Source organism: Desmodus rotundus, chromosome 11 (assembly GCF_022682495.2).
Source record: "Desmodus rotundus isolate HL8 chromosome 11, HLdesRot8A.1, whole genome shotgun sequence".
Classification (NCBI taxonomy): Eukaryota; Metazoa; Chordata; class Mammalia; order Chiroptera; family Phyllostomidae; genus Desmodus; species Desmodus rotundus.
In genome coordinates this window covers 97,117,094-97,143,792 of record NC_071397.1, presented here as the reverse complement: position 1 = coordinate 97,143,792, position 26,699 = coordinate 97,117,094, and the positions used below count along the sequence as shown (strand labels likewise).

The window sequence follows — 26,699 nt, the reverse complement described above, 5'->3', positions numbered from 1 at the left end:
GCAGTATTCTAAGCACAGCTACTCGACAGACCATGTTGCTATTAGTTTTTCAGCCTCTTTAAATCCACCCCATTTAACGCAGTTTGGCATCCTAGAAAAAGGAAATCAGTGGAAAAACTGGTGAAATCTTAAAGAAGTCTAGAGTTTAGTTAAGAACAATGCACCAATGTTAATTTCTTTATTTTTTTAAAGATTTTATTTATTTTTAGAGAGCGGGGAAGGGAGGGAGAGAGAAATGGAGAGAAATATCAATCGGTTGCCTCTCGCACATGTCCCAATTGGGGACTGGCCTGCAACCCAGGCACGTGCCCTGATCAGGAATCAAACCATGACCTTTCAACTTGCAGGATGACGCCCAACCAACTGAGCCACACCAGCCAGGACACCAGTGTTAGTTTCTTACATTTTGACTAATGTACCATAGTTACGTAGGATGTTAACTTTAGAGGAAACTGGATGAAGGGTATATGGGAATGCTCTATACTATCTTTAAACTTTTTCTGTAAGTCAAAAAGTATTCCAAAATAAAAGTTCATTTTAAAAAGTTTAAAAAACCTATCTGCTTAAAAGAAGAGAGGAGAAGTGGGGAAGAGAGGGAAGAGGTGGGGGTAGCAGGAGAGAGGAGGGAGTAGGGGAGAGGAAAAGGGAAGGGAATGGAATAAAAGGGAAAAAATATCTACAGGAAGACTTTCTAAGCAAACCATCAAAGTAGAAACTATGAAAAAAAAAAAGACTGACAGATCTGACTACATAAAAACTTACTTTTATTTATCAATATATATCACAAGCAGAGTTAAGAGTTGAAAGGCAACCAACAAACTGGAAAAATATTTATTACGCACAAGAAAAAGGGTTAATATACATAACACAGAAGATTTTATTAAGGAGGTAGAGGCTACATGCCTAGGTGCTGCATTTGCTACAATTACTTGCACACATTTCAAATCTATGACTTGTCCAAACTCGAATTCAGAGTGTCCTTGAACATGGTTTCCCCTTTCCACTGATTCTCCCTAGTCTGTGAGCTCTGCTAGAGGAAGCAGATCTTCAATGAAGCTTTCCCCAGAGGCAACTCATTTCTGTTTGTTTGACCACTGTTTAACCAAAGTCTCCTTTCTAGAATCCAAACTCTCCTCCTCTTTATGAGTCGAGTACGTCAAGCTTACCTACTCGGTGCCCACGATAGTGAAAATAAGTCAAACCACAACCAGAAGTGGGAATCCTAAGAAAAGACTTAAGGTGTGCAAAGACCTTGCATGTCAAACTAGACTCAAAGTTCTGCACCAGTTAATCGGATGAACAGAAAAAAAGAAGCAGAAAAGCATTCGCCACAGGTGGGGAGTCACGTCCCACCTGAGGCCTCTTTTACCTGGATTTCTAGAGAGACTCACCTACTCAAAGAAAAAGCATCTTTTAAATAAAATAGTTACATCTAACTCAGTTAGTAGTTTATATTACAACCAACCTACCTTAGTAATGTTTTGGTTTTTGTTATTTTTGTATTTTTAAGTTTGGAAGGGGACCAGAGAATTTTAAGAGAGAATATATTTCATTCAAGATGCCCCATATACTAATAGTTTATATGAAGACAGAGTTAGAATCATATTAAGAATTAATATTAGGCCCTGGCTGGTGGGGCTCACTTCGTTGGAGTGTCCTACTGTAAAACAAAAGGTCACAGGTTCGATTCCTGGTCAGGGCATTAAGCCTAGGTTGCAGGTTCAGTCTCGTGGGGGCGCATGCGAAAGGCAAACAATCAAAGTTTCCCTTTCGCATCCATGCTTCTCTACCCCCCCCTCCTTTCCCCTCTTTCTAAAATCAATAAGCATGTCCTCAGGTGAGGATTGAAAAAAAGAGAGAAAGTTAATATCAGTTATATTACCATGTTAAAAATTAAGCAGAAAATTGTAAATCTCTTGTGACACTGAAAAGCTACACATAAAACAATATAGAGACCAAGAAACAAATATTTTTCACAGAGAATAGTGTGACCATGATTAAAACCATGAGACTAAAAATTCAGTAGTTGAAAGTTTGCATCCCAGTTTATTTAATATCTTCTTCCAGAAAATTAAGCAGATTTTTATTGCCTTACTTGCCTGGAGTTTCCTATGCTACAATATAGTTCAGTTTTCAAAATAACATTACGTGGTAACGGACAGTACTTAAGACCAGATAAACACAATATGAAGAGAAAGGAATTATATCAAATCTTTACTTCTAAAAGCTTGTTCATGATTTAATTTGTGAATGAGTCCAGACTCCCCAGTATGCCTCCTTCTCCAGACAACTTGGGTCCACTTAACCTCTTAAAAGAACCGAAAGAGGGTCAACTCAAACCAATTTTGCTAGTCATTAACAATCTAGTAAAAGATTCGGTAATAACTGACTGAAATTAAAAGGTTGAAGTAACTGGCTTAAACTGACGTCCAGAGATTACTGGTACCTTTCACGTAACAATCTTACCCTATTTCCCACAAAAAGTTATGGCTGTCACGTATATACCAGAAACAGATCAATTCCCCAAAGCCATGCACGTGCACACCTTTCTATGTCACGTGAAAGAGAAAGAACTTCACCATCTGAACACAGGCAAAGGACAGCCAAGGAGATTCCATGTCTATGACCATTTGTCAGCCAAAGAGACCACGATTATTTGCAAAACACAGAAAGCTAAGAAAGAGAAGACCCTGATATCCCATGGCTCTCCCAATTAAACATGATACATCATTTCTGAACCATCAGTCAACCTTGAGTCTTCTCTACTGATTTACAATTTACAATAAATTCACAGAAGGCTGATTTCAAAGCACTTTATAAACACTGTTTCTGCTATTGTCTAGCTCTGTAAAGAGAAGCATTTTCAGCCTATGAAGGACTTAAAATGGTACTTAATGTTTCCCTATCATATGTCTCACATATAAATACATATAAGATACAAATCTGATTCACTATACTGTACCACAAATTTTTTCAAAACATGAAATTTAACTTATCAAAAATGTAAATAAATCTACACCATACAGTAATGTAATCAGTGTGTTTGTCAATGGTCCAAGAAAGGTTCGGTAGTGATGAATTAAAATTAAAGGTTGACATGATCATATAAAATTGAATTATGGCAATTTTTTGTGGACTTCACGTATCGGCACTTTGCTCTCCACTGATCTCTTTGCTCTCCCCTTCAGAGTCCTGGCTGCTGAAGCCGTTAGAATGGTGAGGAGGAGGGAGGTACAAGATCAAACACAACAGGATGCCAGAAAGCCAAAAAGGCTGGGGACTGATGCTCTAGGAAGCTCTGTGGGGGGGACTCTGGGCAGCACCCCAATCCTACACTTCCTAATGTATCCCCAAGTCCCTCAGAATCAAAGCTGGGTAAGGAGATGACAGTATGTGTGCCACCTGCATTCTCATTTGTGCCACGGTGTTAAAAATTACTACTATTGAAATAATATAAGAAAACTGTGAGATTTCTATCTTTTGGCAAGAGTTGCGCTTTATTCCAAGTATTTAAAAATAGTACAGAATTTATTTCATTATTCAGATATCAAAATTAATTCAGAGAAGTTAACTTTTTACACAGGAAACACAAAACTGAGTTTCTCGTTTCATGGGGAAAGATGCCAAAAACGAGAATGCAGAAGGTTAAACTACTGGTGAGCAGGGGAAAACATGACCTGAGTGTTAACCACACTCACCCACCTGCTGTCCCTCCACCCGTGCTATCACACTCCTTTTGCTCAGGTCATTTGAACCTAAGTATAACTTTTTCAAGGTATTCTTCTCTAACCCAACAAATCTTCACACACAGTTAAACTTTCTGATTATCTGACAATTTGAAACACAACTCTGACCACCTACAATGTCAGCTCTGGCTGACCAGGGTTTTCATAGACAGTATAAGCTAACTTCATACGATGCATGTTTTGATATTCTAACCAATGGAGTTGAATTTGTTCATCTGGTTTTGTAGCTGAGAGGACTGTCTGAAACTTAAGGAACTGACCATGTTCAAAGACAATCCTATATAGTCTCAGCATATGGTCACATCACTACTGATCAACTTTTTACTCATGTTAACACTGTCCCAGTACTAACAGTTCAGCCTGCAGCTCCTCTAGGACCCCTGAAACTACTATTATCACAGGGATCGATGAACAATGCCATGTGTTCCCCTAGGGCGGTAACGTACACTTTTAATAGCCAAAGGTGAGGGAGGGGACAACAGCATGGAGGAAGGGTTCTGATAGGGTTTTCTACACTCGACTCTTGATTCTCCTTACCAGAGACTGAAAATTACACACACACAAATCAGAAGTAACTGCCTCATAGTTAAACCAATCTTCCTTTTGTTTCACAAGAAACTGGTAAAAGAAATAGTCAGCAGGATGAGAAAATTATGAACCCGGCAAAGTCTGTCTAACACATTTAAGTGGAACGTAACGGTGAGCAACAATTTCTGAAAGCAGGTATAAAAGTGCCAACCAGTAACTACCCAGGTCAACAGCTGAGACTTAACAGTAAAGGCTGAGACTTCTGTCCTAAAAATTACTAACGAAAAAGCCCAACTTTTTAGCCCTAACCAGACATGAACAGCTCTGATACAACCAACTTTATACTGAGAGAAAGTGTCCAAGTATTAAGACTGCCAGAAGGACGACCAGCAGAAATATCTGTAACAACATAATACCTTGTATTACACATTTCTAAATTCTTTCACATCCATCAAGGTCTAAATTGAGTCTTTAAATTTTAAAAAGTAAGAAATTAGTATCTTAAATTATAGTGTGTTATCTTTCTCAAAGCTCTTTCACATCCACTGGACTCAAATTGTGCTATGATTAAAATAATAACAGCGAGAAAGATATTCCAGTAAGTCTGTATTATCTGCACAGCACCTCTGCACACCTACAGAATAATTTTCCACATTGTACAACCTACTACACCACTACTAGTGGAGGCTTTCCATAAACACTTTTTAATTCTATTCTTAAAATATTCTCTCAAGGGTGGGTATCCCTGACACCACACAAGTACAAAGACTTGTATTTCTATTTACTGATATCGGAGAAATATCTTTGGTTCTGAATTAACCATATTTAAAAGGAAAAATATCATATTTTAAAAATCCATGAATACTACAAAATTTTAATTTTGACCCATCATTTTCTAAGAAAGCAAGAAACCAAATAATGGACCCACTGGTACAGGTCCTAAAAGCAATGTTGAAAGAAAAAGAATGTACAAAATTTATCAGAGTTTACAGTAATTTATGGAGATGTGGCAATTAATTCAACATTTCTGAGCAAAAAATTTATTTAATTTTAACGGAATATGCAGTGGGGTCTATAACCATACCACCCTGAGCGCACCCAATCTCATCTGAATATGTAGTGGGCACCTATTTCTATGTCCTTTGAAAGGACACAGCCAGCCCCATTTGCTATTGTGGCACCATTTGCCGAGCAGGCCTATGACCTTGTTAAACATGACTGACATTTTACTCTTCTGGGCTTTTCCCCAGGACTGGAAATTACTGTTAGCCAAGAACAGAACTAACCACTCCCTACAGCCACAGGCAGAAGATAACATCGGAACAGCTTCCTCCTCCTCCTCCTCCTCCTCACCATCTTCTCAGCCAGAAATCAGACAAGTCTCTCTGAATCTCAGGACGAAAACATCTTATCAAGAGTGACAGCTCATCTCCCCCACCCCCCACCCGCCCATCCCTGTCTGACTGCTGTAAACCCCAGTACGGGTCTATCACGTACGCAGGGTTTCAGCTGGGAAGGCCCCCTCCAGCCATCTCCCTGCTGGTTTAGTCTGTCTTCTGGGCCCAGGCACACCTGGCTCTGAGGCAGAACCTTGTGTTCAGTCTGCCCTCAGGCTTGAGGACGCTCAACTCCGGCAGCAGACCTCTAGGTCATTTGAGTTGGGGACACCCTTCTCAAACGTTCCCCACCCCCCACTCTCAGCTGTTCTCATCTCTAAGATATCCTTCTCTTTCTTGTAGTTCTCACCACAGGCAATGCTCAATCGACCCACCCAAGGGCTCCCCATCGGGTTGTCTACTTAGGTAAGAACTTGAAGGCTCTGGGACTTACCAACCTCAAGCCCAAGTGCTTGATTTTCTATGGCAGCACGGCCTGGCCTCAACACAAATTGGGTGACCAGGAAGTCTGGCCCATGAATGGACCGCGTAACTATAATAGTATCACCCAACCTGACCCGTACGTACTGTTGTCGCCTTGAGAAATGATGAGGTTCCTTATGTTCAGGACTTTTTCAAACTCTTGCCATCCTGATCAATGCACTTCCTGTCCCATAGTCCTACTTATACATACTTCCCTTCCTCCTCCATCTTCCCAAGATTCAGACCATCTCCCCCTCTTTGCACTTCTTCCTCCATACCCATCACATGACTCTTCAGCACCCCTTCCATCTCCTCTCCCTACTTCTCAGACCTCTCTCCCTGCCCGTCTTAAAACTGGGTTTCTCCCAGCCATACCTGTTCAGGCTGTCTCTTTCAGGAACCTCCTAAGCCTGCAACCCAGTTCCCTCTCCATGAGGTTGCTGGATCGGAGAGCATTATTCAGGTCCAGGCTCCCTTTTCAATGTCAGACCTCTCCCAAATTGAGGTCAGACTTGGCAGTTTTTTGGCAAACCCAGCAAAGTTTACAAAGGAGTTTGAATATCTCACTCACTCCTGTGACCTCTCCTGGAGAAACATTCATATTATCTTTTCTACATGTACCAACTTGGGAGAGAGAGGCCATATCTGGGCCAAGACACAGGAGTATGGGAACAACCTAAATCAGAAACAGCCTAATACCTATGCCCCACTGGCACCATGGCCGTCCCTGACCAGGACTGCTGTTGGACGACCAAACTAATGCCCCAACCGTAGTAAACAGGATCCCATGCTCCCCTGCCTCACAGAGGGAATGAAGTGGTCACTACTAAGCCTGGTAACTACGGCAAGGTTAAGGGAATCACTCGAGGGCCAGATGAGAACCCTGCTCTTTCCCTCTCTACACTCTCAAGGGCTTTTCGCCGCTACACTAACCAAGACCTCAATTCCAGGGAGGGCCAGACTATCCTAGCAATGGACTACATCTCCCAGTCAGCCCCAGACATTCAGCGCCAAGTCCAAAAGCTAGAAAAGGGCCCTCAGACCCCACGATCAGAGCTCGTTGATCTGGCTTTCAAAGTCTTTAACAATCGTGATGAGGACAGACAAGAAAAGGGAACGAGATCAACAACATCCCAGGAGCTAAAAAAAAGTTTTCCAAATGGTAGCCTCAGCAACTGGGGGGGCTCTACAGGGAGGGACCCCTGACGCAGCAGCAGGGCATCCATCAGCGGCACTGGGGCCCTGAACCTGCTTCAACTGAGAACAAAAGGGTCACTGGAGCAAAGAGTGCCTGAAGGAAAAGCGGCAACCACTGGGACATGCTCATTTGGCACAAAGTTGGGACCCTGGAAGGAGTGCCCTCTCCTCAAGGGAGGAGATGGGACTCCCCTTCTGGAACCAGCAGGCACTCCTAGAGGGGCTCCCTCTATACCCTCAGCCCTCCCTCCTTGTTCTCCTATAGACATGGATTGAACACCCCAGGCAGGCTCCACTCTGCACCACCAAAATGGTCAAGCCTGGGTAACTCTCAGTTGCAGGAAAGCTAATCAATTTCTTAACTGATACTGGAGCTACTTACTCCGTTCTCCCTGAGTTTTGGGGCCCTTTGTCTCCCTCTCCTATCTCCAAAACAGGGGTGAAGGGAAGGCCTCAGGCCACCCTACAAACCCTCAGCCTCTGCACTCTGGGAGGGCTGGTCTTCCCTCTCTCATTCTTAGCAATTCCTAATTGTCCCACCCCTCCCCTCAGAAGAGATTTAAGGACTAAGCTAGGTACTCAGATCCTTTTACACCCTCAGGCTTCTCTCCCAGGACTGTTGAGAACTTCCTCAACCCCAGTCTCCCTCCCGAACTCCATTCCCTCTGAGGTTATAAATAGGAGTGTCTGGAACACTGACATTCCTGGGATGACACATCACATACAGCCCATCACTATCGGCATGAAAGGTCCCACACACTTTCCTTGCCACTCACAATACCCAATTAAGCTAGAGGCCCTCAAGGGACTCAAACCCCTCATTACCATGTCTCTCAAATCAGGCTTATGAAGAACCACCAACTGTCCTCAAAACACTATTCCCCTCATCAGTAAGCCAGACTGCTTCCATCTACTAGTAAAGGACCTCAGAATCCACTCCCAAAATTATGATGTTGGCCAAGACTCCACTATTTCCTTCCTTCAACTGGGCCTTCAATTCCTCTTCTATCCCAGCTCATACTGCATGCCTACCCCCACTGGAGGGAATGGCCCTAGCTACCACCTGTTAGGGGAGAGGGCACTGAGGCAGCCAGTAAAAAATTATCCAAGCCCTACCTCGATATCATGATTGACATTGTCCTAAACTCAAAAAACTACACCTACTTCTTCTGTGGGGATAAGGCCTATCCCTGCTTACCTACTAATTGGACAGGCCCTTGTACTCTCGCTTATATCATTCCCAAGCTCACCCTTGTCACCAACAGCATACCTCTCCCCTTACACTCCCAACCCACAGGAGTCAAAAGGGGGCCTTAGCTATAATTATCATAATTGGCATTCTAGCCGGAGTAGGAACTGGCATCAGAGGCCTTTAAACTCCATTTTCATGGCCCAGTGACTATCCTTAGAAGTAACTCAACAGATAATTGACTGTAGCCAACCAAATTAATGCCCTACAAGAACAAATCACTTCCCTAGAAGAAGTAATCCTACAGAACAGGTGAGCTCTAGACTTACTAGCGGCTAACCAGGGATTGGTTATTAAGCACATTTTGCTGTGCTTAATGACCAATCTGGAAAAATACAAAATAATGTAAGAAGTATCATTGACAAAGCCAACAAATTCTATAAAGAAGGGACCACAGGAGGATTTAACTAGTGGGATTTTACAATCAACATCTGGCTCTAAGATATCTTACGTCTTTCATCCAACAAAGTGTCCAAGCTCTAGGAGACTCCTTTTGCAAATGACCCCCGACTACAGCTCTCGCCTTTTGGTCTGTCCAGTTCCACCCTCTCCCTCCTAATGACCCATACCAGGATCCACAGGCAGGGGCAACTCCACATTCACAATCTGCAGGAAGTAAAAGAGAAACTTACAGAAAAAGAGAACTTCATCCCTACTCCCCAGAACCAGAACCAGACGAGGTCATTAAGAATAAATTCATCTCAAAACCAGAGAGGGGAATGAAAGGACAAAGCCAGCCCCATCGGCTATCTCGGCATCATTTGCCGAGCAGGCCTGTGACCTTGTTAGACATGATTGACATTTTACTCTTCTGAGCTTGTCCCCAGGACTGGAAATTACTGGAAGCCAAGAACAGAACTAACCACTCCCTACAGCCACAGGCAGAAGATAACATCAGAACAAACTGCAGTAAGTTTACAACACTCCAACAGCCCAGGGGCCACACAACAGCAACCCCCCTCCCTTTTAAATCCAATTATAATCCAATGAAAGCTCAAAGCCCCCACTCCTCAAGGCCGGTGTATCTCTCCACACCATGCCCCTCTCCTTTCTTGGAGAGTGAATAAAATCTTTATTCTCTACACTTTCTTCGCTCTGTGAATTCTTTCACAGCCTGCCTCATGGACCACCTTAACATCCTTGTCTTCCCTTTTTTAGTTAAAAGCACCTCCAGCTCTCTTTGCGACTCCTCCTCCATTCCACATGGTGTTTGTGGGACTGTCAACTGAAAGCAATTCCATACACACACACACACACACACACACCCAAAAGGTGGGCAAATCACCCAAACTAGGCCAATCATACTCTTTCTCCAGGGAAACTGCATCTTTTGACCCATGAATGAGACCATGACAACTGAAAAAGACTTTCCATTAGATGATTCCTGAAGCCTAGAGCCTTGAAGCCCTCCCTGGTTCTTGGCCACCAAAACCTAGCTGTTCAGCATGTGCTATGTCTATGTTATATGTAAGTGCTGTGCCCCAGGCCTACAATTCGTAACCTCCCTTTTTCATTCAATAATATATCATGGGTATCCCTTCCAGACTGGTTAATATGGATCCGTATCATTACTTTCGATGGCTGCATGCAATGAAAGTACCATAATCTAATTACTCAGTTCCTTACTTAAGATTATTTACTATATAACTGTATATACTATTGTAAATCATTCTTTACTATATACATATCTTTTTGCTAAGCTTCTTATTATTTCTTTAGGATAAACTCCTAAAAGAGGACTTGCTGAGTTAAAAGGCTATGCAAATTTTACATTCTGATACATAATAGCAGCTATTTAAAATGATGCATTAATTTATACCTCTACTGAAACTGAAAGTATACATTTCCCTCCATCTTCACCAGCCCTGGGAATTACTATCATCCTTATTCACATTGCAAACTGGGAAGTGCCCAAATATTAAGATCACTGAGAGAAGGATTACCAGAAGTAATCACAACAATATAATACTTTATGTTAAACTTTATCAAATTGTTTCACAACTAGCAAGGTCTAAATTGAGTCTAAATTATATTACGAATATAAAATTTGAAAAATATTTGAAAATATTTTATCATCTTTGGCTTGCACTACCATAATAAATACCATAGACTGGAATGGCTTCAATAACAGAAATTCATTTCTCACAATTCTGGAGGCTGAGAAGTTCAAGATTAAGATGCCAACATGTAGGTTTCATTCTGAGGCCTCTCCTCTTAGCTTGAAGGCAGCTGCCATTTGGCGCTGTGTTCACACAACCTCTTCTCTGTATATGACCTGTGGGGAGGGAGAGTAAGGGGTAGGGGACAAAGGCTCTCTGGTTTCTTTTCTTACAAGGCCACTAAACCCTCATGAGGGCTCTACCCTCAGGACCTGACCTAACCCTAATTAGGTCCCAAAGGGATTAAGCTTCAATATATGAATTTGGAGAAGACACATTAAATCTGTAATAAATGGTACCTTATTTTTGCTTTTAATTTCATTTCTGTAATTACTAGTGAAATTGACTATTTTAATATGCTTATTGGTCATTTCTTTTTCATTTTTTTCCTCTTATAAATTGGTCTGTTCTGACTTTGAATCTGAACAAGAAGGGTACAAGGTGCCTGAAACATACATACCAGACAGAAAGCAAGGAAGCTACCACAGGTTACTAGAGGACTTGAAGCCAACCTGACTAAGCCTACCTGCCCAAAGATAGGGCAATCCGAGCATCAAAACGACAATAACTGAAAGGACTGAAACATCACATATGCTAGTAGAAGAGTTCATAAAGATACACACACACAAAAAGAAACCAACCCTCATCCATCACCGCAGGAGGATGCTAGGGAGCTGACTTATGATTTGGGGAAATACAGGGAAATAATCAGACATTATTCCCACCCTTCCCATACAATCTATACTACCTCGGGGTAAGTCCCATATACTCTTCCACACAGCAAACACATCAGCTGGGAAACAAAAAACATCACCTGCATGAGCCATAAATTTCAGGAAGATGTACCATATGTCACTATCCACACGGAAGGGAAATGATGGGACCCAACAAGGACATAACATACGTATTAGTTTTATCCCCAATGGGTCCTATATTTTAAAAGGGACTGTGCATTAACTAATAACTTGTTTGTTTTCCTGTTTTAATTTAACAAAGATATCTATAATTTGCAGTGAGAGCTCTTATCATCATGAGGTTACCGTGGTTGTTAACATTTAACATGTTAAAATGTAAAATGTTTATAAACAAAACAGTATGCACATAATGGTTTATTATTCAGCCTTAAAAGAAAATTCTGAAATATGAAAACATGACAAAACCCACAAGACACCAAACTTAATGAAATAAGCCAGTCACAAAAGGACAACACAGTAGATTCCACTTCTATGAGGTCCCTAAATAGTCAAACTCAGAGAAATAGGTTGGTGGTTGCCAGGAGCCAGGAAAGGAGGGGATGGGAAGTTACTGTTTAAGGGGTACTAATACAAAGTTTCAGTTTAGGAAGATTAAAAACTTCTGGAGGTGGATGGTGGTGATGGTTGGACAGCAATGTGAATGTACTTGAGGCCAGTGAACTATACACTTAAAAGTGGTTAAGATGGTAAATTTTCTGTTATGTACGTATCTTATCACAAAAAAATTTAGTATGTTTAGTATGTTAAAGTTTATTAACTAAATTAACATTATCCTAGCCAAATTAAAAGAAATTTGACATTTTAATTGCACAGGCCCTGCAGTCTCAGCGGTCTCACTAAGGGCAAATATATAATTTCAGCAAAGCTTTTGGTAATATTGAAACTACTTCGCAGAATCCTAAATAGAAACCTATGCAATAACTAAATCAAAGCATTTAAATAAAAAATTTTGCCCAATCTTTAATGCATTTGATGAATCACATGCATAGTTGGGCCATTCAATCCATGTTCAGTCTTTCTTCATCCACAGAACAGGAAACACCACAACGGACATGGTAAACACAGTGGCACAGATGAAGAACAACGTCCTACGTTAGCCGTGCACAAGACAGGCACTCACTAACCATTCCTGAGTTCCAATACTCAGCGAATCTGGATTAAACCCCAACAGAAACCTGGGTGTCACCCTCTGTCATATACGCCACCTAATGAGAGGGTTGAAATCAGCCTGAAGGAAGGCTGCCGTCTCCAGGAGTCTTTCCCTACTTGGGATCTCAGTCCCAATGTCGGATGGTTCAATGTTAAACAGGTTTCATGTACCAAATATCATTTTACGGGTTAAAAAATTTTTTTTTCTACCTAAGAGTTTTGGTGGGAAAAAGTATGAATAACCTAACTGCCGCTCTTATACTTCCGTATGAAAACTACAAAGTTCCATACGGTACACACACCTTTTCTAAATGAAGAAGTCATTGTTTTAGAATATATAAAAAGCAAACACATTCTACTATTACGTGTCAGGCACAGAAAGCAATCCTGGCCTTCCACTCTGCGCCCAGTCTGAAAGCTCCGCTGTGTTCGGATCCGGGCCCTGTAGGATCCCTCTCACTCCGCGACTTACATGCTTCTACTCCGGAGGTCAGCACCGCCCCTCCCTTCACGGAAGGCGCTACTTCGCAGCCCTGCGATGGAGCGCTCGAAACTCTTAGAGGAAATTCCCATTCTCCAGCAACTCTTTCATACAAATCCAGCGCTGGTCTTTAATCTGAGGAACTAAACACCAGGTGTGGCTACAACGATTCACTTACATACCCGTTTCCGCGACGGTAAACTAAGGAGAAATGAAGCGCGGATGCCTGAGATCCCACGAGTCTGAACGTGGCTCTCACCGCACAACGTTGACATCAGCTTGCCAAGCGCCCTGCCAGACGGCCAGCCAGGAGGGCCGCCAGGCTGGACGCGAGGTGGTGGCTCTCCGGACTGCGGTGTGGCTCTGTGCAAGGTGCCCTGTCACTTCACCTCCGCCACAGCCCCAGCCCCGGCAGCCAGGCGCTGCGGCCCGGCGGTGAGCACCCTCCAGGGCCGCAGCCCCACTCCCAGGGGCCTTGCCTGCAAGAGACAAACTCTGACCACTGAGAACCGGAGACCGGAGACCCGGAGAAAGAGGCGTGAAGAAAGGGACCCCCCACTTCCCGCAGAGAGGGGTATTTACTTTCTTCAACCCCTTAGCAGTAACTGACTTCCCCTGTGCTTTTCAACAGCCCTGTCTCCTGGGTATCCTTAAGTAAACCCGCCGAACTACCGCAAAATACCAAGAGGCGGAGTCCCCACACACAGAAATCCAGGAAACGCTCCAGGCGAGGGGAGTTCATTGTCCCCAAGAAGACAAGTGTCAGGACTTCCTGCTCACCGTGGCGACTTGGCAGGTTAAGCCGCATCCCCCCGGCAGGACTGGGTCGCCCTCCTTCCCTCCCACGAAGCCGGGAGGCCCTCCCCTTCCCACCCTCGCGGTGCTGGGGCAGGGGAAGCAGACACCTGGCGCCGTGGCGGCCCGGGCGGGTCCAACTTCGGACCCAGCCCGTGCACTCGGGCCGGGCGTGCAGCGCGGGGAAGGGGAAGGGCTGCCGCTCTGCGCGGAATCCCCGTGATTCGCCAGACCAGGCGGCGGGAGCGCCAGCATTTCCAGGCAGCTGCCACGACAGGTGACCGGGCCGCTGTGCCGGCGCCCCGCTCGCCCCGGGCGCCGCGGAGGTGGGCGGCAGGAAGGGGACGGGGGAGGGAGGCGGGCGGCCTGGAGGACGCCAAGGTGGGCTCGGGCTGGAGGGACCGCCGCTCCATCCAGACGCCGGGGAGGAAGAGGAGGAGCACAGCCCCGTCTCCCCGGGGAAACCGTGTTTAAGGGATTTTCTGGCTCCACAAGTAAGAAAAAAAATGGCTTCAAGCCAACCGCCTCCTGATTTACACACACGCACACGCACACCAAGCTCCGCTTTCGCCCCATTTTCTGATACGCTGAAACAAAAGGCGAAAACGGCTCAACAGCGGGCAGCGCCGCCCGGAGCACGGGCATCCGCCGCCCGGTCCCCACGCGCCACCCGGAGAGGCCCCGAGACGGCCCGCCACCGCCCCCCGCCCGGCCCGGGCGCCGCCCGCCGTGCTCCCGCCTCGCCCCCGCGCCCGGCAGAGGGGCCCAGGCCGGGGCTTGGGTGCCCCGAGCCCGCCTCGAGGGGACAGGCGCTGGCCCAGCGCGGAGGGCGTCCCGGGCAGCGCTGGGCCCCGCCGCGAGTCCTCGAGCGGGAGGGCTACGGGGACGGCGGCCCCTGCCCGCCTCACGCCTCACCTCCGGGCTGCCGTGCGGCGGCTCGGCGCCTCTCCGCCTGCAGCAGCCCCGCGCCGCCGCCGCCGCCTCCCCCCGCGTCTCGGGCGAGTCTCCGCCTCCCTCAGCCGCCGCTGCTGTTGAGCCGGGCTCCGCGCCACGTGACCGCGCCACGTGACCCTCGGCGGTTGGCAGGCGCCTCACGCCGGCCTCGCGCCCTCGCCGGGCTACGAACCCCCGGCCGCCCCGGCTCCGGGCTGGGCCTGCGGCCCGCCGCCCCTGCTCGCACGAGGAGGGGAGCCCCACTCCACAGACCTCCAACCCCCATGCACACGCGCAGCCCTCGCCCACGGCCGCGCCATGGCCCGGACTGCGGGGGGGCGGGGGGGGGGGGGGGAGACCGAACTAGCCCGGCCTGACCCGCCGCACGTGGCGGGGTCTGACCGCCGAGCGGCCCTGACTTGGTCGGGCCGGAAGTGGCGCCCCCACAGCCTCCACCTGTGACCCGCTGGGGGCCGGCCCTGCTCGGACCACGACGCCCCGCGCCTGCCCGTGGGGACAGTGGCTGAAGTGTGTCTGGTGGCGGTGGTCGCAGCGCAGCTCTTTTCAGTCTCTAGCTGGGGAAAGACCCCACAGCGGCCTTCCACCGCGGACAGGGGGGAAGCGCGCATGGCCTCCCCCACCCCGCTCCGTAGACGGCCCGCCGGGACTGGAAACTTTCCGCACAACGCCCTTCATTTTCCTTCGGGTATCGGAAGTAGCGAAGCCGCTTGCCTGGCTATCCACACGGGTGCAGTGCTTTTTCGAGATAGGCGGCATCACCACCCCTTTCTTCCTCGATTTGAGACACAGAATGCCCTATGCAGTTAGGTGTAGCAGGCGCTCTTTGCAAGGGATCCGAACTTTTTCCTGTTTTGTCTAATTGCCACGTCTCAAATCAGCTTCAGATGGAAGAATTTCTCTGAAGGTCTGGGTGTCAGAAAGCATCGAAAGTTAGACTGAGTCCTTAAATTCTGAAATTCCATGCCCGAGATTTCACAAGTGTTGGCGTGTGCTACCTAGATTTTTTTAACTTTTTAAAAACATGACTTTTACACTTGCAATATTTGCCTAATGCATGTGTGCACATAAATATAATGTATTTAATAGAAGTACTGCTATCAGCCTTATTTGATAACAATGACACCCCTAAAATTAATTTTGAAACCTTTAAGAAAAAAATACAGTTAGGTCTTGATAATTCTATCTTAAACATAAAAGATAATTCTTAATTCAGTGTGTTGAGTATTATGCTTCAACTGAGAGCTCAGTATTATGCTATACATGGTGGAAGGGAAAGAGAGAAAAACATCCAACCCACAACCCATGCATGTGCTCTGACCAGGATTTGAACCTGCGACCTTTTGTTGCATGGGCCACACCGGCTTGGGCAGGACTTGGAGAAAAATTTTAAAATCTGACCCTACTGTCGGACTGTAAAGACTTACTAAAAGGAATAAAGATGAAAATATGCATTGGAAGAACTTTCTTGACTTAACAGTCTGTATAACGGTGTAGAAATTATGTAACAAATACCATGGGGACTGAACAACACGGGTGTTCTTTCTTATGCGAAATGAAAAGTATTAACCTTGAAACCACTCTTCCCCCGATCGCAGTTTCTCCGGAGGCCCACGTGTGCGAAGTCTCTCATAGTCCAGCACAGTTAGGCGCACAGGCAGCGAACTCCCAGCTCGCCAGCAAAGGCCCGCAGGCTTGTGCCCTCCCTCCCGGGGTTCCCAAGTGCCTGTCCATGGTTATGGGAATGGCCTTTGGGGCATTTGGTGTCTTCCCCCAAATCCTGCTTCCGCCACTGCCCAGCAAGTGGCAACAAGAACAGGAGGCTTCTTTCACTACCTCACGGGGCTGTTGAAAGAACTAAATACTTTACGTGAGTGCTTCATATAGTACCTGGTACACAGTAGGTACTCAGTCAGAAATAATAGCTCAGGTTTGTGAAACGCTTACTACGGGCCCAACACTGTGCCTTACTGGTTCTTATTTTCACTAGTCTTTCTGTTGCCCGGGAGTCTTGGTGGGTGCCCTCCAGCACCCGTGTTACCCACCACCCCCCCGCTAGGGATCTATTCTCTGTCTGCCTTTCCAGGGTGAAAGTGGTTTCCTTAAGATATTTTAACGTGAAGGCTCATTTATAGCAATTCATTAAATATGTTGTGAATCTACATTTGAAGCTTTAAAAAAGTCTTTCTAATTAGGAAGTGAAAATGATTGCCTCTCGTTTGGAGATCTGAGGCAACTGGGAGCCATTAGGAAGGAGATTTGGCAATGGGGACCCTTCCACTGGCCTTTGAAATCCCACTCATCCAACAATTCTCATTTTGTTTTATTTAAAAGACTTTTAAATATTAGAAAATTTGGCAACACATTTGAAGAAATTAAATCAATCCATAATGATGGTTAAATAGTAATCACTAGAAGCAAGTGTCTCTCATTCACGACTGGGCTTATTAACTGGATATCCTTTAGCCCCACATTCAATTTTGAGACAAACTTCTTACTACCCTGATCAAGCTCTCAAAACTTCTGAGCGATGTGTGACCTTTCTTTGAAAACGATGCTAGCTTCACATCTGCCTTGGCTGGCGTCAGGCAAGGAGCTCCGAGCTCACATTGGATCTGATAGGCATCGTGATAACAGTCTGACGATTAGGTTGTGATGTAAATGTTTTATGCTCATCAGCGTATTTGGCCGTGTACCTAGGAAAAAGTACAGGCCTAGGGTGGCGGCTGGGCACCGCTGCGTGATTCAGGCTGGGCCTGAAGTCACGAGGCATCAGAAATCACAGCTGGGTGCCCGGGCTGCTCTGTACAACCTTGTCCCCCCTTCATGTTACTCTAAGACATCCAGATACTGACAATTCCAAACTCTTCTTTCAGGTTCTCTTGCCTGCCTTGCTATCACCCAGCCTCCCTGTCCACCTCTCCTCTGCTTCCTGGTGATGATATAACTCAGAGCCCAGTTTCTGCCAATTCAAGCCCCTCAGCCACCAGGATTTCCAGCACAGGGAGCAGGAAACTGGACCCTGGATGTAGGAATATGGAAGGTGTCCATGGCAAAGGAGCTAGAGCTTTTGGAGAATAGGCTGCAAGCCTTTTGTCTTTGCACAGATCCTGAGAGCCAAAAATGCCAGTGTCAGCTTAGGTTTCACTAAAAGAAGACAGCGTTCAGGAGGAGGGGGAACTGCCTGTGGCCCCCTGTACTCTGCACATCCAACTGTTCCTCTCAGTTCAGCACACGACCGCAGTTGCATTTCGAGAAGGATATTAATAAGTTGCAGCACAACCCAGGAAGGGTGACCAGGATGGGAAGGACCCCAGAAGCTGTATTATAATGTTACACAGTTTTATAAGCAGCTATTAAAGGCATTAGGAATGCTAAACCTGGAGAGAGGCAGAAGAATAGGTGGGTGAATATGATCACATGGGCATACTATCACTTTTTAATTATTGAGCTGCTACTTTGGACCAAGCACTGCCCAAATCAAGAGGCAGTGTGGGAGGCAGTGTGGAAGGGGGTTTGGTTCAGATAGGAAAGAGCCTTGTGACAGGGTGGTCCACCAGGGCAGTGGTAGCCTTGAGCCCATGTATGCCTCTGTTTTGACTCTGGCAAGCTGGGCTGGACACCCGGAAGGCGATGACAGGGTCTTCCTCAGCCAACTGCCTCCTCTTCCCCATCCCACAGAGTGCCTCCTGAGCAACAGTAACGCCCATGCCCACCGTCTAGGACCAGGAGTACTGCTTAGCTCACTCTGAAAGGGAAGATGGGAAGTATCTGCTCTGCTGTCTCAGGGCCCTCGCATCAGAGACCTGCAGAGAAGAGCAGATGGACTCTGTGGCCTGTACCCGGGACTGGTCAGCTCATGACCTTTAAAAAAGAGAGTTTTTAGAGTTGTCTCTTTCTCCCCCCACCAACTTGCCCTCCATCCAGGAGAAGCGGTGAGCAGGCTGCCATACTTTGTCCCCCAAGCAAAGCTCCATCCTCCTTCCTCCAAATCCTTTCCTCATTCAGGTGGGCCCTTGAGGTAGCCCTGAGTTCTGACCAGACCCTGTCTGAGTAGGTAAATGTAGTTGGGTACCATTTTTCTTTAAGCAGAATACAATGGTCTTCCCAAAGGGACTGTGGTAACCTTAGTTCAGCAACTATTAAAGCAGGTAGACACCGTTGTCTCGGGCAAACTTTTCATTTTTCCTGGCAATGTCCTGAGACTGCCTCACTGGTCTCTGGGAGGAGGAGGAATGACTTGTACAAGAGATCAAGGACATACCCTCAGGCCGACCAGCTGGCCCAGGGCTGGGAGACAGCAGGGCAGATAGAATCTGTGGTCCGCATCTGTGACTGGTCGGGGGAAACTGGCCTGGCTGTCCTGGGGCCGTGCTAAGGCCACGTTTGACGCAAACCTCAGGAGGCTGACTCCTCTCCGAGAAGCTGCTGGAATGAGAGCCCTGGCGTTGGGAGCAGAGGGCAGCTACGCTTGGGACTGAAGCCTGTTGGGGTGTTAAGGCTCCCAGCTGAAGCATAAAGAGTGAAACCTTCTTCACTCAAATATCAAACACCTCAAACACTTCAGGCTTGCCTGTTACTTCTCTGTAACCTCCTTGTACCTCGTTTCTGTTATAGCCGCCACATGCAAGGGCTAGTCAGAACTAAAGAACAGACAGGGTCACAGGCCTGGGTGGTCATCAGACCACCCTTGGTGGCTGTGAGTGTGGGCACAATACTCCATCTCTGCGGCCTTCGTTCCTCAGTCTGTAAAGTGGGGAGGGAGGGAGTACTGGTCCTCAATCCTTTCCAACTCTAAAATTCTACATCTTTTTCCATGATATTGTTATAGAGAGAAAGACATAGGGCCCTTTCCCTAACCCGTGGCTTCTCTACTATTTGGAATATTTATACGGGCCTACCACGAGGAATATTTCATCTTACCAAGCCATGTGAACGTGAAGAACAAGGTCAACTGCAAGGGGCTCTGGGGCTGAGCTGCATGCATTTTTAGACCTCAGTACACTTCTGAAAATGCGAAGTAGCAAAATAAGTTTGCAGGGGGCAGACCTCCCCAGTTACATGTACTGCCTCCACAGCAAACTCATCCGTTTTAGGTTTCCTAATCCAGGAAGGCTGTAAAGGAGGAGAGACGGCATTTTAAAATTAAATTTCTATCTCTACCCCATCCTTTCCTTTTCTTTCCCTCCTCCCTCACTCACCCTTTCCCTCACTTGCCCATGAAACCAAGATGTACTTGATAAGCAGTAAAGAGTCACTAACAGGACCAATATTAAAGTACTCCTCTATTTTGGAGGAGTCTAACACAAGGAGTCTCTTTCTGAGAAGGTAAGTGCAACAAACACAGTTGTACCAACAGCCATTCTCCCTCCGTGCCTGCTAGTGAACCCCACCTTACACAGCTACCCGTGTCCTCCACACGCCAGTGTGCTCCAGGAAGCCGGGCCGGCCCTGCCCCCGGACTGGTCTGAGCTGCTGGTTCTCACAGGGCGTCCCTGGACCACCAGAAGCAGCACCTGGGCATTGTGAGATATGCCCACTCTCAGGCCCCACCCCGAACTTCCCGAATCAGAAAGCCTGGAGTTGGGGGCCAGGCAATCTGTGTTTTAACACACTCTCCAGGTGATTCCAAAACGATGACGGAATCATGAGCACAATCCCATCCTGCCAACTCAACTCTTCCTTCAGACACAGGCAAGTGATAAGTATATACAAGGGTAGTCTGCTAGGGAAGGCTTCTGGAAACAGCTTCTCAGTTCTAAAAAGGAAATACAAGGACCTGCTTTTCAAGGGATCTGAGGGGTCTGTGTTAAAATAATACTAAGATGCCATTTGCTTTTTTCATCTCATCCTGACTGTGTACTGGTCTTTTCCAGAGGTTACGTGATGTACAAGACCCAACAGGCCAAGTGCAGAAGCAGACATGAGAGCCTACCCGCACTCAAGTAAGCTAGAAGTCAACAGCAATTTATAAAAAACTGTAAAACAATGCCACTCTTCTCACCAGAGTTTTTAATTTGGAAAACAGTTGTCTCTTTTTTCATGAAAATGTGTGATTTATGTTAACACATAAAAGTTTATTATAATAAATGAATTAAGCATTTTTAAGTTTTCTCAGTTTTAATTTATAAAATGGTAAACATGAATAGACATAACCTACGTTATTTTAAAAAGAAAAGCTCTCTGGAGCTTTGGGGTCCTAAATTTTTAACTGGGAAGAAGTCCTGAGTAAGTCCAAGGGCCGTTTCTCAGGATGTGGATGTGGTGGCCGGGGCTGTTGCTGCCATTTTGTGAACACAGGAGGAGAGGAGCCAGCCTATAGGGAAAACAGAGGCCAGGGAGAACTGGCCTGCAAGGCAGCTTTGATCTACTGAAGTCCCAACCCTGGTATGTATTTACGCACTTGTACTGTCTTAGATCTTCTTGTTCTCTCTGATGAGACATTCCATTCTTGCTTAAGCAATTTTAGGTTGCTTTTCCTCTTACCAGCTGAAAAATCTTCCCAGATGTTTACTTATAGGACCAATGGATACAAATATGAAGTCATACCTATTTACTTAAGCATTAAGCCCCAAAGAAAATTACTTCTTAGATACTTAATAACTTTTGTTAATATAAAAAACAACTAGGTAGAGGAAGGGAATCTCTGGAAGATTTATGTAGTTAAGTACTATCTAAGTATCAGACTAGAGATGAAATGAGTCCCAGCAATGAATTACCTACATTGAAGTAAACTTACTCAAAAATAATGCAAGTTTGGGATATTGTAGCAGAGATGGGTAATTGTTTGCCTAAAGCCTTTCCATATGGTAAGAGCGGTAACTAGGAAGTCTCTGCCAGGACAGAAACAACATTCCCTAGAGTCTCGCACAGACACATTCGCCCTCCCTGTCCCAGGTGGGGCCGTGTGACTGATGCTCACCAATGGAATGTGAGAAGCAACGTGTGTCACTTCTTTTTTTTTTTTTTTAATTTTTATTGTTATTCAATTACAGTTGTATGCCTTTTCTCCCCATCCCTCCACCCCACCCCAGGTGAACCCACCTCCCTCCCCCACCTCCACCCTCCCGGGTGTCACTTCTGACCAGAGTCAGCTGAGAAGTGCATGTGCTTCTCCACCCTGTCTCTCCCCCTGGCTGCCAGCCCGATGCAAAGAACTCAAGACCCCAGAGAACAAAGCCACTGGATGGAAAGGGCCTGGGTTTCTGAATCTTTCCTGACAGAGAGCTGACCGCCAACCAGAAATACCTCCGTGTGACTGCTACTGGAGTACAAAATGAACTTCGTTTTGTAAAGCCTCTAGAAAAGATTGCTGGTATTTACTATTACATCCCCATCTCTAGTGCCTAGAACAGTGGCAAATAGTGATGATATGTGTGAGGACTCGCTGAATGAATGAATAAACAAAATTGTTTATTGGATGGATGGATGGATACATGGATAAATGATGAATGAATAGAAGTTCTTGTGAAATCTATAATGGTTTGGAATAAAAGAACACTAAACATGTAGAAAAGGTTCACATGTTAACTAGCATTTATTTCTGGATATTTTAAAGTAAAGGGATAACTAGAGGTATTCAAGAATAAAGAGATCGGGCAGCTACTTGGCAGGTGTGTGAGGCGTGATAGTGAAGGCTCAGGTGGAAAGGTGACTGCACTAATTTTGTCTTGATATTCTCTGATCTTTTAAATAAAGTCATTAATAAAATTAAGGATTTTATCATTATCTATTTTAATAATTAGTACTACCTTCAGGTTTTTAAATTATAATTTTAAGAAGTAAAAATATGAGATGAAAATTCCATATCTCTAAATGGTTTTCATATCACATACCGAGGTATGTAATTATTGCAAATTCAGTACATGTAATTATAGGTGAGATACCCGACAGGAAATCATCAGCTTCTGGAGTTCTGGGCTTGCAAATCTAAACACATACAGTGATGATAATGAATGTCAATTGGTAAGCCATTATGAAAAATATTTTGTTTTGATCTTAGTTTTAAGAAAAACAGATCTTATACGAAAAATTTCAGAGGATAAGAAAGGAAGTTCACAGTGACATCCATTCATTTCTCTAAAGAAAAATTGTATCAATCTCATCTGTCTTCAGAAGACTGAGAGATGGAATGGGAAGTTGGCTTGGAGAAATAAGATAACACAAAGTCCACAGATTGGACGGTTTTCCTGGAAATGATTCTATTAGATATATATGTGTGTCTTAACGGGCACATTCTTTCTGCTAACCTTCCTACATCTCTTGAACAGTACAAGAGATGCTGTGGAGAAGTAGACTAGTTGCCTAGCAACCTGAAATTAGTGAGACATGTCCCCTTTCGTTGACTTGATTTTAAATCAAGCTCTTCAAGGACAACGATGAGATAAATGACAAAAATATAAAACTCATAATGCTAGCACTACACAAAGAGCTTTAGGAATGAAGATACATAATAGGATATTGGTGTTGGTTGGGAAAATATTACTTTTAGTCTAAAATACTCTATAGTTTCCCTGCGGTGATCAAACTTATCTACAACAGCTCTTGCTAAAGTGGAAACTATCTGCAGAGATGGATATGTTAATTAGCTCAAAAGTGGTGATTATTTCACAATGTATATGTACATCAAATCATCGAATTGTATACCTTAAGTATATGCAATTTTTCATTGTCAAATACACCTCAATAAAAACGAAAGCAGCACTTCTGGAGACTACCTAAGTTAAGAACAAATCAAAAGAAAACAGGAAAAATATTTTGAATTCAATAAAGACAAAAACAGAACAACAAAAATGGCACTTGCTGATGAAGACGGCTCTCCAGAGTGTGTGTGTGGGGGGCTTTTATTTCTGTGTAATGGTGAGGGGGGTATGGAAGCGCACGGGTAAATGGGAGGTCTGCGACCAAAAAGGTCTTTGTCGATATTTCTATACAATGGTCTCAAAGCAAGAAAAAGTACATAATGATACTGTTTGTAATCCCCAAATGTGGATATTCATAAAGTAGAAGATCACCCCTGCCCCGCCTTTTTTTGCATTATTTCTCTGGTAAAAATTAAGTCTGAAATCTAAAACCAGTTCATTTATCCCAATTACTACTTCTCAGAAAAATGTACAGTTTGTAGCAGCATTTTATTTCACTGATATGACACAGAGAGCAAAGGAAGGACAAATGAATTCCAGGGGATGGAAGGTCTAGGTCCCCCAAACGGAGACAATGGTGCCTGTGCTTTTCAAACTCTGGGTCAGAGCTCCACCTACTGGAACAACTCATTCAGTACCAAGATAGCAGACTCCGTGGAGACTGAACATTTTAATAGCTGTTGTTACACAGTGTCACATGTTCAATAGGTCACACATTCCTTCTTTGTGGCGGGGGAGAGATTTCACATGAAGTGCTAATGTTTAAAAGTCCATATTGCATCTTCCATTCACGTTACAACTGATACGTACACTGAGCTTTGGGTTAACATTTACCCAGGACTTGCGGCCTACCTGGCAGTATTCTAAACGTTTAAAAATACTCATTTAGGGCTTCCAGTCACGATGGCGATGTAGGTAGACATGGCTCCCCTCTTCGCACAACCATACCAGAGTTACAACTAAAACACAAAACAACCATCACTCAGGAACATCAGAAATCAAGCTGAATGGAAGTCTGACAACTACGGAATTGAAGAAATCGCATCCATCCAGACTGGTCAGAGGGGCGCAGACAAGGAACGGACTGGCCCCACACCCCCACAGATAAAAACTCGGGAGGGATATCTCAGGAGTGAGGAGTCCCAGACCCACACCAGGCCACCCAGCCCAGGGTTCCAGTGCCAGGAAGATAAGTCCCCACAACTTCTGGCCATCAAAACCAGTGGGGATTGAGTCAGTGGAGGAGGCTGCTGGAGCCCTAAGCAGCTCCTCTTGGGAAACCCACACATGGACCTACCTACTCAGACTGGCTCCCTCTGAGCTCCAGCACCAGGGTGGCAGCTTGCAGGGCAGCAGGGGTATATAGGGAGAGACGGAAGTGTCTGGCTTCAGGGTGAGCACCAGCCATTGTCCCTTTGCTGAGCCATCCCCCCATACAGAGTTGGTAGGCTGGTGCCATATCTGAGACTCCATCAACCTGGCTAACACTGTGTGACCCACCCTGGACATCCACAGAGGCTCTGCCCCACCCCCAAGCTGCTTTTCCGTAAGAATGGCTGGTCCTGGCTCCTAAATCCTATCAAACAAGCAACAGCTGGCTTCAGTGAGCCCTAGTGGCAGCCAGATTAGAGTCACTGCTTGGCTTCACCTGAGAATCTCCAAGCCCAGCACTCATAGCAGCCATCTCAGATTGCTTTACAGCTCGGGCAGGGTGCCCTGTTCGAAACACAGGTGGGGGCTAACCTTGGTCTGCACCACCCGGGAAACCTCAGGGCCAGCGCACCCAGTGGACAGCTACAGACTACTTTGGAGCACCACCACCCTGCCCCTGCACAGCTGATCTTCCAGGGAGGGTGGAGGTCAGTCTTTGTAGCTGACTGGCCTGGGTAAATCCCTCCCATTGATCTGCCAAAAGCAACCAAGGCTCAGCTATAAGACCAGGGTGTATTCGGTCCACAAAAAGGGCACACCTTGAGTACCCAGCTTGAATGATAGGGGAGGCTGTGCCACTGGACCCTACAGGACACCTACTACATTAGACCACACTACCAGACACAGAGTCAAAGCAGCTCTACCTAATACATAGAAACAAACACAGGGAAGCTGACAAAATGAGGAGACAAAGAAACATGGCCCAAATGAAAGAGCAGATCAAAGGTCCAGAAAAAGAGCTAAAAGAATTAGAGATAAGCAATCTATCAGATGCAGAGTTCAAAACACTGGTTATAAGGATGCTCAAGGAACTTAGTGAGGACCTCAGTAGCATAAAAAAGACCCAGTCAGAAACAAAGTATACACTAATTGAAATAAAGAACAATTTACAGGGAAACAACAGTAGAATGGGTGAAGCCGAGAATCAAATCAATGATTTGGAACATAAGGAAGCAAAAAACAACCAGGCAGAACAAGAAGAAAAAAGAACCCCCCCAAATGAGGATAGTATATAAACAGCCCCCAGAACAGCTTCAAGAGGTCCAACATTCACCTAATAGGGATACCAGAAGGAGAAGAGAAAGAGCAAGAAATTGGAAATCTATCTGAAAAAATAGTGAAAGAAAACTTACCTAAATTGGTGAAGGAAATAGACATGCAAGTCCAGGAAGCACAGAGTCTCAATTATGATGGATGCAGAAAGGCCCACTCCAAGACACATCATTATTAAAGGGCCAAAGGTTAAAGAGAGACTCTTAAAAGCAAGAGAAAAGAAGTTAGTTACCAGAAGATTGCCAGATGGGGGCGGGGCGTGGGGAGTGAATGGGTGAAGATTAAGAAATACAAGTAGGTAATTACAGAGTAGCCATGGGGATGTAAACTACAGTATAGAAAATATAGTAGCCAAAGAACTTGACCCATGGACATGAACAATGGTGGGGGGATTGCCTGAGGGAGTGGGGGGCACTGAGTGGAGGGGAGCAAAGGGGGAAAATTAGGGCCACTGAATAGCATAATCGATAAAATATAATTTTAAAAATAAAAAATAAAATGAAAAAATAAAATGAAAAAACCCTAACAACTATATGAGGGAGGAACTGCTACGATCTTTATTTTATAGGTGAGGAAACTGAGATATATGATAAATCTATTTCCTATGTTTTGATATTTTAATGTTATTATAAATCGTATTTCTAAAATTTCATTTTTCAGTTTTTCATTGCTAGTATAGACAATTTTTATTTACTGACCTAGTA

General features: G+C 45.3%; 1 protein-coding gene across 4 annotated transcripts in view; it reads right to left on the bottom strand.

Annotated features, from left to right (window-relative positions):
• TULP4 (TUB like protein 4) overlaps positions 1–14,963 on the bottom strand; it is a 202,932-nt gene extending 187,969 nt beyond the window's left edge. Inside the window, exon 1 of one of the 4 annotated variants that reach the window (XM_053914304.1) lies at positions 14,834–14,963. The gene's annotated coding sequence lies outside the window, so the exon portion shown is untranslated. Of the gene's footprint in view, positions 1–10,725; positions 10,747–13,305; positions 13,466–14,833 lie in introns of those variants that run through there. The other 3 variants (XM_053914303.2, XM_053914306.2, XM_053914305.2) reach the window with 3 other exon arrangements.
• Positions 14,964–26,699: the final 11,736 nt, after the last annotated feature.